The 12,613-nt window shown below is 45.8% G+C and overlaps 1 protein-coding gene and 1 long non-coding RNA gene across 17 annotated transcripts in view; one reads left to right on the forward strand and one right to left on the reverse strand.

The window, feature by feature from the left end:
• The window catches only part of Erc2 (ELKS/RAB6-interacting/CAST family member 2), an 880,091-nt gene that overhangs the window by 222,181 nt on the left and 645,297 nt on the right, over positions 1-12,613 (forward strand). The window lies entirely within an intron of this gene.
• Positions 1,337-11,857, reverse strand: LOC121140952. Of its 2 annotated transcripts, XR_005877908.1 has the most exons (4): positions 11,412-11,857; positions 4,974-5,328; positions 2,892-3,433; positions 1,337-2,157 (listed from the first exon to the last, which is right to left on the reverse strand). It is a non-coding gene; the product is annotated as an uncharacterized LOC121140952 (long non-coding RNA). The 2 variants fall into 2 exon arrangements; XR_005877907.1 differs by having other exon boundaries at positions 1,337-3,433.

A 12,613-nucleotide genomic window follows, 5' to 3' on the forward strand; every position in this document is an offset into this window, starting at 1 on the left:
TCTCCATACTGATTTCCAAAGTGGCTGTACAAGTTTGCACTCCCACCAGCAGTGGAGGAGTGTTTCCCTTTCTCCACATCCTCTCCAGCATAAACTGTTGTTGGTGTTTTTGATTTTAGCCATTCTGACAGGAGTGAGATGGTATCTCAGGGTTGTTTTGATTTGCATATTCGTCCATTTATGGTAATAGATAAATGGTCATTATACATATCCAGTGCTTTGTGTTCTTTCGTTTTCCTGCATCAGGATTTTCATTTTAAGCCTTAGAGCAGCCATGAGGGTGCAATGTTGTCTTCATTTTTACAGTTGTGACTCCTCCCCGCCCCCCATCACCAAGGTGAAAAGTATCACCCATGACTACCAGGACTACTGCTGTGATCTGATCCTGGCGCTCACCAGGGGTGTAACCCTCTTCACTCACTAATTCTGAAGGCTGTGCGACCTCTCTGGATGGACTTGAAGCACAGCACTCATTGCTCTGTGTCTCGTTGGAACCTTCTTTACCTGACGGTCCTCAGCCTGCCGTCGTTTCGTAGCGAGGAAGCTCTGTCATCGCAGTCAAGGGCACAGTGCCCTGGTTTTCAATTAGAGCATGTTTCAGAATGCGTGGTGGAATCTTTTTGTGCCTGGCCATTTGGGTTTGCTTTCATGTCTCCTGGTCTATAAATCTGGGAACCTAAAGGAATTCTACCCCACCATTGTATAGTACCTTTCCCACATTCCCCAAACATCTACTTAAACCAATAAACATCTCTATCAAATCCTAGCACTAAGTCCAATCGTCTCAATCTTTTCTCATGATTGTCTCACTAGAGAGGAACAAGCGAATTGAAAGTCTCTTGAAGCAGAGACATTGGACACACAGGAATTCAGTGTTACGGGCTGCAATTCACCATGTGACCACTGGAATAGCCGTGGCTAGTTTATCACAATTCACCATGTGACCACTGGAGTATCCGTGGCTAGTTTACCACGATTCACCATGTGACCACTGGAATTCCGTGGCTAGTTTACCACCCTCTCTAGTTTCTCAAGTGGCATCACCACCCTTGCTGAAAGTGAATGAGTTTGCGTGTTTCTAGGCTCCAAGTTGTATAGAGCAGGGCTGGGTATATCTCGTGTGTCTGATGTGTAGTGCTGCCATAAAGGTAATGTTCTTACCATAGTGTAGATGCTCGAACTTGAGAACAAAGCCTCTATTAGTTGAATATCAAGCGTGACTGCAAGTCACATTATATTATGCTGCAGTTTTTAAGACATGCAGATCTGAAAGATGAGACATAAACAAAATAACATCTACTGAGAAGGCACAGAGGTTTATCCAAGATTTCTGCATTTAATGGAGATTTGGGCCTTTGACAGTTTATTTAGCTTGATTCAATCTGGAGTCTTCATGGAATTTCCCGAGGAATGCCTGATAGTGTACTTTAAGCACAGCGTAAAAGCCCACACCTATAGTGTTTCACAGAGCGTTGCTCACTCATGTTAGAGCATAACTGTGGGGTTTTAGTACAAGGCACACCTCTCTGAAGGTCAGACAGTCTCTATGCTGTATAAAAGACAGTTTATCCCTGTTCTACATGCATTGTCTAAGTTTAGACAGATTTAGAGTTATAAATCTTAAGATGTGCCCTTCCTGACATGCTCCTTTCTCTTCAGTCAGGCTCAGCAATGTGCTTTTCCTATGGATAGTCATTTATATTAGAGGAAACACCACCAAGAGCATCTTGTAATAATTAGATAAAATCCCCTGTCTTCTTACAGATCTGACTTATCAGCCCCAGGTAGTCTGCTCTTACATACAAGAGAAATACTGTCAGTTGCTCTAGAGAACTAAAGAGATGAGGAATTCTAGTTTTGCAGTTTAATTTACAACAACATGTTTTACATGTGCCCTGCTGATGACATTGCAAAAATATCTGTTGGTTGAGGAAGGTACCCTTAAGGTTTGTACATACAGTGTTTATTTTTATACTATACTATAATAGAGCATCAGGGGTGAGGAAAGAAATACATGAATATGTACCCTTACCATAAATCTATAGAGCAGCAGGTCTCTTCCTGCAGGGGCTGCATGCCATGACTTCTTGAAAGTTTCAGCTGTACTTTTCATGGACAAGTTGGTTGAGGATTCTCTAAAGCCTGGAGTTGATAGTTCTATGGATTAGAAATGAGCAGGACTTGAGCCTACTGACAACACTCATCGAAGCACAAGCCAGCAGTCAAGCTAGACCTGGATCCTCAGGCAGACCCTTGTTCCCGTTTCCATGGCAACACCCATCACTGGCTCTCCTGAGCCCACTGAAGCTAAGTCAGCGGATCTTTCCAATGACTCGGTGTGTTTGCTGAGCAATGACTATGCATGGTGTGCACGCTGTGCTAGGCTCTGGGAACAGAGCAATGAACCCACATTCTCACAGAACTTAAGATTCTAAATGAGGGGGGTGCATCGCAGGAAACATGCAGAATAAGGATATAAGCCCGATCCGGGAGGCTGAATCCTGATGTAGGGGCCAAGGAAAGCATGTGGGTACCTGCACAGGATTTGTAGTTCTGAAGGGTAGACAGGAAGGCGGCCCAGGAGATTGCCGCAGGCCTGAAGGACATGAAGGACACTCTCCAGGAGCTAAAACCAATGAATCTGGAAGCTCCCGTGAGTGAGAAAGGAGGCGTTGAAGAAGGAATGGCTTTGTGTTTCCTACATTCAATCCATTCCTTCTGAGCCTCCTGAGGGCTTCAGTAGGGGAGCTGGGTGGTTAGATTTATCTTTGGGCCCCAGTGACAACTCTAGACACCCACTTTGTCTGAGCCTGAGTTGAAAACAAAAAAGGGACTGAAACTGAGTCACCCCACAGTTCCCCGGACTGTGGGGTCCCGGGGTCTATGCTTACCCTCTGGCCCGGCGGTGGCAATGTCAGTTTTCACAGAGGGGTCTCGGGCATGCGTCTCAACCTCCAAGCTCTGCTTGCTTCATGCAGTGCAGAGGCCCTTGACGTGCGTGCATGTGAGGCTGTGGCAGGCTTCTGCCACCAACTGGGCAGCAGCTTCCATGGGCAAGCTTAGCATCTTCCCTGTGCCCGTTTCTGAGGAAGCCAGTAAGTTGTTCTTCACCGCCAAGTCAGCATCTGAAGCTGTGGACCTCCTGGAATCAGCTCACGGACGGGGAAAAGTCTTTCAGTGTGAGTGAATGAAGAGCAGCACAGGCGCCCGCCCCTCTTCGGTCTGGAACTGCTCCTAACACACACGGGGTGGGGGGGGGACGGGGACAGGTAAGGGGACCCGGGATTTATAGCATCCTAGCATGTGCTTGCTGTCACACCTGGAAAGGGATGGGTGCACCAAAGCAGGGTTTAATGCGTCGGCGTGGGACCAGTAGAGCTAAAGCGAAGCAGGTGTCCTGAACTCCCAACCGGTTGACGAAAGCAGAGCCTAGCTGAAAACAAAGCCAAGACAGTGTAGAATTAAAGTGTGTTGAAACTGAGGGGCAAAAAGCACATTTTTAAATATTTGTCCAGGGTCTCTCTGTGAGATTTGGAGTTGCCATCTTTTTACTCAGAGGAAAAAAAATGAACTTCGTATTTCTGGCAACAATTAATAGTCCATTTGTGGCAGTACCCATGACATCTTTATGATCTGATAGGATGAGTCATGGAAATTCTACCCTTCCCCGGCTTATGTCTCCAGAGAAGAGTGACTGGAAAATCTGCCTGAAGACGCATCGGTTTATGCCCAGGTTGTCTGGATCTGATAAACTCTGTGCATCTGGGGATCAAATGGCCGCAATTGACTTTGCTGAGTTGCCAACTAGTTTGCGTGTTGCAAAATGGAAGCAGTTTACACGCAATAAAAGTGCCATCTATGAAATAGTGAAACATAATTATGTGTTTGGGCCCCTGCCTTCTTGATCTCCATTTACTCCTGAAGCAACTCACAGTGATTGGGGAATGGAGTTTTCTAGACTCTCAACGTACACAGTTCTCTAAGCATGGCCTACAAACTCTGGTGCCAACTTACTTGTGTTCTCCTTTTAAGTCAACATGCATGGCACCAACGACCCTCCCAAGTAATGTAACACTGTAAGATAATTTTAAATTTATCTTAATTTTTGGGGTGTGTGTATGTGTGTGTGTGTGTGTGTGTGTGTGTGTGTGTGTGTGTGTGTGTGTGCTTGCCATAACACACGTAGAGGTTAGAGGATAATTTGCTGGAGTCAGTTCACTCCGTCTACAGTGTGCCTCCTGGGGATCAAACTCAGGTTGTTAGGCTTGGTGGTAAGTGCCTTTACTCACTGAGCCATCTTGCTAGACCTAAAAAATTATTTTTTAAGTGTCTTTTTTGTTGTTGAAAAAAACTTATCTTCTCTCAATTTTATGTTTATGTTTCTAACTGCTAGTAATATGCTTAAACGTATGTAAGATGTAGTATTCTTGTACTGTTACATGCGGTTTGAAATAATACCTAATGGGTAGTACTTCATTATATTGAAAATGTTTCATTTTTGTTTTCTAAATGAAAAAAGCAAAGCAAAATCTTTTTGTATCATATAATCCTAATTTAGGTTATCTACAACTGCAAGAAAGTAAATCTCAGCCGGGTGTTGGTGGCGCACGCCTTTAATCCCAGCACTCAGGAGGCAGAGGCAGGTGGATCTCTGTGAGTTTGAGACCAGCCTGTACTACCAAGTGAGTTCCAGGACAGCCTCCAAAGCCACAGAGAAACCCTGTCTCGAAAAACAAAAAAAAAAAAAAAAAAAAAAAAAAAAGTAAATCTCTAAATAGAAAGGACTCCATAGGTGAGAAACTGAAAGAAAACTCTACTAGCAGTGTGTATGGGTGGAGTCATTGTGATTGTTTTTTTACCCTCAAACTAGCCTGTGGTTTTCCTATTTTCAAATAAACCAGAAACTCTTTTATAATCTTAGCAGAATGTGAGGTGTTGAATTGAAATAGATATTTACATAAAGATACACCTACCCAACGGATTGTGGTTTTGTAGCAGGGAGAACAGAACCAATAGTAATCACGTTTCTTATACTCCAGATGTTTTCTTCTCCTGTTTTTTGGTTTTCCCCCTTTCTTTCTCTCTTTCTTTCTTTCTTTCTTTCTTTCTTTCTTTCTTTCTTTCTTTCTTTCTTTCTTTCTTTCTTTCTTTTTATCTTCAGATACATGGTCTTGCTGTGTAGTCCTGTCTGGTCTGGAACTCATTATATATATAGAGCTAGGCTAGGCTTGAGCTTGTAGGTGGAGAAGATCTTCATAGCAAGTCCTAGGGAACCAGCTGAAATTTCCAGGCTTCTGTGTCCCAGGGCAGAGTTTTGGACCAGGACACCTGGTTAGAGATAGAAGTAGAGAGAGTTTCCTAAGGAAGGGAAAGCACTCCTGAGGGTGACGGTGGCCTTGTGACCTGAGGGTAATGAGTGTTCTCAAAGCCTCTGCCTACATCATTAGATTCATTTGCATAGATCCTACCTCCCATGCACGTGTGTACCATGCACTTTTGGGGAGCATGCTCTATTTCATGTGTATGGCCTAGGTGGGAAAGCTCTTGCAGTCATTTCCTGCCTGCTGGCTTCTTTCATATGTCAATCTTGATGTAGCTTTCTCTGTTTCCTACTACCCTACAGCCACAGACCTCCAGCAAACCTCCCCTCCACCCCCAGGGACTGTTCCCAGACAGGGTGAATCATTCAGTCCCTCTCCAGGACCATGCCGATGAGAGACAAGTCACTTCTACTGCCTACTTTGCCTACTGGGTGGAGGGGAGGCGGCAGCCGTATTGCTGAAGTATCACGGGTGTTCTGTCATTTCTAAGGCACACCGTCTCACAGCAGGATTTCTGGTCCTCTAGCTTTGGAAATCTTCCCACCCCATCTTCCATGATGTCATCTGAACTTAGCTATAGGAGTTGACGTTGTAGACGTAGCCGTTGGGATTGGACACCCCATGATCGGTTGTTTTCTACATTTTGACCAGTTGTGGTTTCCTCTTCACTGCCAAGAGAAGGTTTTTGGTGAGGGGTGAAAGTACAAGGATAAGGACTTAGAATGTACTAGGAATTATGCTGGCTTAATTAAGTAGTGATAGTAGGTTCTCCACTGAGGTCCATGACCTCATAAGCCCCAGTAACAGGCATGATTTCCCTCATGTTGAGCAGCCTCTAAATCCAATTAGACAGCTATTGGCTACCACCAAGATATGAATGCCACTGTTGCACTTTTAGAGACAACTTGTCATGCTGGTCATTGTTGTAGTTCCTAGGCATCATATCAAGTACTTTCTGGAACGGTGTAAGTACTTATTTTGATAAAAGTTTTTTTTAAAGCATATGAACTACTCAAAAATCTGTTTGGATTCTAGGAACATCAGAATCTAGAGGACCACCTCTCAGATGACGGCAGTTTTTCATAAAGATCGGACTAACCAGGAGCCTGCATGTCCTGAGAGAACCTTTATATTTTACCAAGCAATGGGGAGTTTATCAGGACACTTGTAGAATTAGAGCTAAGGTATTCAAGATTGGACTCCTAGTTCTTTGTTTTAAATTTTTGGTTATAATATGACTGAAGGTTACCTGGACTGACCTAACAGTTTATAGTCATACAACCATTTACTTAAATAAGCATATGTATACAACAGACATATACATAATCATATATAAAAGATGTATTTTAAAAATAAATGCCAAAAAAGAATTTTGTGTCACTTGCCAACTGTGTTAGACTTTTGGTCAGATCATTTTTTATAGCCTCAGCAATCCTTCATTTAAAGTCTATGCTTTAAAAGACATTATTTAAATTACTTTCTTTTAATTTTTTTCACCCAGTCTATTTTGATCATGTTCTTCCCCCCAATTCCTTTGAGATCCTTTTCATTTCCCCGTGTACCCAACTTCTTTCTTTAACTTCTTTCATCCTGTCAGCTCTCTCTCTCTCTCTCTCTCTCTCTCTCTCTCTCTCTCTCTCTCTCTCTCTCTCTCTCTCTCTCTCTCTCTCCCACTCTCTACTCTCATCAAACAAAAAGCCCCTGGAAAAATAAGAACAACAAATCCCCAAATCCAAACAGACGAAACTAAAATCAAGAAGACAACAGAACAAAAAAGTACCAAACAAAACAAGACAGTATGAAAAAAACCAACCAACCAAGCAAAGCCCTCAAGGAGTCCATTTTGTAATGGCTCCCCGCTCCTGTGCATAGGGCCTGACTTGGAGTTGGTTGATATACCCAGTGACACTTCGTTGGAGAAAACTGATTATTTATTTGCCAGCAGATATCAATTGGAGATAGCTTGTAGGTTAGGGAGGGCTTGTGTCCACTCCGCTGTCAGCGCTGGGGCATCATCTGGTTCAAATCTGTACAGGGCTGTGTACATGTCACAGTCTCTGTAAGTTCATGTGTGTATCGATCCCATTGTGTCTGGAAGACGCTGCTGTTTCCTTGGAGCCAAAGCCATATGGAAACCTACTATTGTAGAAGCTTCCAAAAAATGTATACATATATGAAAGGAATTTAAATGGACTCACCATATAATGGGGGAAGATAATGCCCCAACTAGATGTCTTATGCCACCAAGTAAAACTTCCAGTGCCAGGAATGGGCTACATTGTCAGTAAATGTTGTTTCATATAAACAAATGAAATTTTAAGGTTTTGTAAAACATTTTAATAGACCCAAAGATACCATTTTAATGGGTTTTAAGAAGTTAAGAGCACTTCAGTTTAAGAATGTACTTATCAGGCCTTCTCCCAAACACTCATTTTTACACATACACACATACGTATTTTAAAGGCAGTCACACCAAGAAATGAGAAAATTAGTAATTTCAGCATGACATAAACAAACAAACAAGAAACCAGAATGACAAACATGTTTAAGGGGTCCCAGGTTTTTGTTTCAGTTATCTCACAAGATTCCAGGGACAAATGTGGTCTTATTCTTCTCTGGGTGGGTGTGTCTCTCTGCCCTCCTGGGCTCTGCTGGGCCCTCTGCTGGGCCTCTGTGGTCTGGTGTAGCTGCCGGACACTCTCATGGGCCTCAGTGATGCCAGTGAGCAGTTAGGCAGCTGGCTGTGCAGGTACGTTCTGTAGAGGGGGCCCTCTAGACACTACTCCCTGAACTCCAGCCGCTCAGGCCAGCAGGGAAGGTGTGGTTAAAACATCAGCAACAACAAAGCAAATGCCAAGCAACCCATGCCATGAGGCAAAGCCAGCACATGCTAAGTCTGGGGCTGATTGTGAAGGCGGGAGCCATCTAGGGCGGCTTCCAGGAGACGTAAGGGGGAAGCAGCCCTCTCCAGGGGAGAAGAGGAGGGATGCTGTGGGCGGTTACATGGAAACAGTTTGTGAGCACACACGACACAGTTGTGAAGTGGAAAGACTGAATTCACTTGTCTTTGGAAACCGTAGGGTTAAGGAATCTCCCGTGTTTCTGTCTGGCTTATTAGGACCTTCAAGTCCCCACCGCGGTGATCGTGTGTGGCTGCCCTCTTTCTGGAGGTCTTGGCTGTCCGACATTGAGAAGGCAGAGTTGAATAACGGAGTGTGAGGTCTGGGTTTCCTTGTGAAGGAGAATTTCTGGAAAGGAGGTGATGACAATGCCTCATAGACTGATGAGACCTTCAGTGATGTGGGGAGGTTGGAATGTTGCACGTTGTCCGGAGCCAAACTGTCCTGGGGCATCTTCCCCCCACACCACAGTCATGTAACTGCGCTCCTCTGTAGTGACCTAACAGCTTTCTGACCACAAAGCAAGTCTTTGGAATGTACAAACAGACCCCTCCTAGTTTCCAACTCGTCCAAGGGCCAAGAATGTTGTCAGTACCCAAGGCCTGGATCACAGTTCCCTACTGTAGCCTGCCTGCCTGATGCACCCACCAATATATTTGGAAAGTGTGCTACCTTATGACTTCTTTTGCTCTATTACTATAGAAACATCACGAAATTGCTGCCTTCCAGGAATTTGGTATTTGGGCAAAGGCTGACTCTGTGTTCTCTGTCCCTGCTCACACATACATTTGGCTCCAGAATAGACTATATCCTTTGTTACAATAGGATGAGAGCTGTCTCTTTTGTTGACAGTGGTTGTCTGGGTAGCGGGTTTTAGCGAGAGTCTTTGGACAGCAAACAAAAACAAAACATGGGGGCCGGCACATGGAGAAAGACATGCATTTGGGATGAGCAGGAAGGCCAGAGCCCCTTCTGGTGTGGGAGCAGAGAAGTGTGCTCTTGTTAAGTCCCATGCAGCAGAGAAAACCAAGACAGGAGCCATGCTTCGCTGTGGCTGGTGGGCACTAGGTGGGCACTAGTTGTGCAGTGGTGGTTTGGGTTTTTCCTTGTATAGCCGAGGGCCCTCTACTGAAAAAGGAACGTGACGCTAATTATCCCTGGGAGTTCAGGAGTTTCCTTAAGGGGGGTGCTGTAGATGTAAGAGGGATGAGTGTCAGGAAGCCTTCCTCCCGTACCCATAACACCCAGCTCGCTCCTTTTGCTGTTTCCTTTGTGTAGCCCCTTACCCGGGTAGAGACTCCTGAAGGTCTGTAAATAAGGCACACGACATAGAATTTCTGTTGCTGTGATAACAGAACATGACCGAAAGCAATGCAAGGAGGAAAGGGCTCATTTCATATCACAGAGTCTGGTCCATTATCCTAGGAAGTCAGGGTAGGACCTCAAGGCTTTGCTCTGGAGGCTGGAACTGATGCAGAGGCCGTGGATGAGTGCATCTTACTGGCTCCTCATGGCGTGCTCAGCCTGTTTTCTTATGGCACCCAGGGCCCAACTACCAGGGGTGGCACCATCCACAGTGGGTTGGTCCTTGCAGTATCAATCACCAGTTAAAATAATGCCCAACAAACATGCCTATAGCCTCATCTTGTGGAAGCATTTTCTTCCCATGGTATTGGCAGCTCCAAAATGTTGGGAGTCTGCACTGCAGCTGGTCGGAACCTTCACCAGGATTCTCTCCTGGTGCCAAGCCTCAGCTGTTCTTCATGAACCCTTCAATCCTTCAAAACCAGGGCCACCTGGGAAGCTCTCATAAATTACCAGTTTTGGCTGCAGGCATAAGGCACGGCAGAGCAGGAACCGGGAGGCAGAGGCTGAAGCAGAAGCCATGGAGGAACACCGCTTACCGGTTCGCTTGGGTTCCTGTCCCTCACTCAGTGATGGGCTATTGCCCGTAAGTATAAGATGAACTAAACCTTTTCCTCCCCAAGTTGCTGTTGGCCATGATGTTACTGCAGAAACAGAAACCCTAGGCAAATCAACTTTTCAAAGCCTTTCTCTTGATGCCCACCGAAGAGGGCCAGCCCTGCACAGCGTTTTAGTTGAAACTGTTATCCTTTCCCCAAAATTTCCCCTCTGCTAGCTTGGATAGTGTTACAGCCACTTCTCCTTTGGGTTCTCAGTATCAATCTTATTTTCATACTCAAGGTTTTATCGTAGCGTGTGGTCCGAGGGACAGTAAGTGAAGAGAAGTGTCTGGCCTCTGGAGTGGAGTTAAGAGTCCTTCAGCCGTGATGGATTGGAGCTGCCTTTCCCGTCCTATCTAGAGCACAGCTACAAGAGAACCGGAGACTTTTGCTGTGAATCCCCAGCGCTTCCCTGTTTACTCACTCCCAAGCTGCTGTTTTAACCAATCGCCTATGTTGTCTCCCAAGATCGAGTCTGAAAACTGTTGAAAGTCTGTTTCCTTTTGAGACAGCGTCTCAAGACCAGACCAGACGACTGACATGAGGACCACTCTTTTATCCCAGCATAGATTCAGCTAATATCCCTGTAGAACAGTGCAGAGTGTCCACCTCTGGGTCCCCAGCTGTGACTGTGGGTCACGGTAAGCTGAGGCCGAAAGAAAGGAGAATGTGGGGAGGCCCCGTCCTAAGTCCTAACAAGGCTTCTGATGCCCTGGGAAGGTGGAAGGGCAGTATATTAGGAAATGAGAAATTAGAAGCAGCACAGGTCAGACCTCCTCGCCGATGACTCCCCAAACAATAGAGGACGTCTGCGGGGGACGGGGGGCTTCTGTTCCGGGGTCACCCGGTTACAAGGAGGAATGGAGACCATTCGTTGAGAAGGGAAAGCATACCTGGAAATGAGAGCGGACGACGGGTGGATGCGGCCAAGGGGATGGATGTACTCAAGATGGCAGCCCATGAGACTGCTAACATAGCACTCACCTCTCGCAGCTTTGCCTGTCAGGGTCCCTTTTGTGGAAAATGCTGTACTTGAGTTCCTCCCAGTTTGGACAGACAGTGTTGCCGGTAGCCCAGGGCTCCCAGCCTTTTCCTGCGGGTCTTTCCATCTGGTCGCAGCTTTCCCTGTGGCCCGCTCGCCTGCATTCTTTAGCGCGGACGCGACAGGCCCGTACAGAAGGCCCAGGCTTTACTTTTACCCCTGAAGCCACCTCAGTTTCTATTACCTTTTATGCAGTTCTTCCTGTGCCTCTGTCGAATCGCCACTACACGGGAGGGACCACTTGTGTTTCAGACCTCTGCGTAACTGCGCCGCATTTGCTCAAATCCCTGCTAGGTGAGAACTTAAATATTTGAAAATGGTACGATGAGTAAGAATGTGCAGAATGTGGAAAAATCTGGCTGGTGTGCGTTTGGAGGTGTAGGATTGCCATCTGCTCATGAGCTGTCGAGCAGCCTGCTGAAATGCCGTTATCTGAGCATCTGGGGTCTAAGGAGGCGTGCGTCTGTTTGACAAGCACTGCGATGCATACTTAAGGACATCGTATCTCTAGAATTGAAGCTGGTTCCTCTGCAGGAGCAACGGGTGCTTTTCACCTGCCGAGGCTTCTCTCCAGCCCCAGAATGTTGCTTTTCTGAAAAAAAAAAATAGTGAAAAATTTAACCTTGTTCAAGGAAGGATCTGATGAGAAAGGAAATAAAAGGTAAAGAAAGGGTCATCTGAACAGTTGTGCAGGGACCTTGGGGGTACCACAGTCTCTTAAGGTTCCATTGTGTTGTCATCCACATTGTACTAGCCACTGATTCTCTCAAAGTCATGGGGTGTGCTGCCTACTGCGGTTCAGTATTTCTTGTCAAACGAGCCCCCTCTCTGCTCTCTAGGCTTGTTCCTGGCAGCCATCCGATCTGGCCTTGTGACCTGAAGGTCATCTTGGTGGCTGTGCCCACAGCTGGCAATGCTGTTGGTGTTTTAACGCCTTTAAACAGCCTGTCTGAACCACAGGCCTTGGATACCATGAATCAACACAGTAGAGATAATGGGTCCTGTGATGTGTTGTTGCTAGGTGACAGATGCTCTTGTTACAGTTTGGACAGACAGTAATCAGGCAGTTGAGTAATTGGGACCCTGTTCAGAATGCAGTGTGCCCCAGCGACCCAAACTGCACAGTCTTTCTGAGAGAGTGCCCTGGACTTAGGGCCACGCGTTTGCAGACCACAGGCTTAATGAAGAATATTTCCATGCCATTGTAAGTATTGTCCTCCACAACTGTGGAATACAGGTTCCCGCTTACTCTAATCATGGCTTTATTAGAGCCTGGCTTTAAAAGTCAAAGTCTGAAGATGACTTAAGTATGGTTACTCTCTTCCTTGCTGATTTATTTGCTGAAGGGGATATTGATGCTTGGTTGGTAGTTAGTAAGGGCTGAGT

The sequence above is a fragment of the Mesocricetus auratus genome, unplaced genomic scaffold, assembly GCF_017639785.1.
Source record: "Mesocricetus auratus isolate SY011 unplaced genomic scaffold, BCM_Maur_2.0 Super-Scaffold_100006, whole genome shotgun sequence".
In the NCBI taxonomy this organism is placed as follows: Eukaryota; Metazoa; Chordata; class Mammalia; order Rodentia; family Cricetidae; genus Mesocricetus; species Mesocricetus auratus.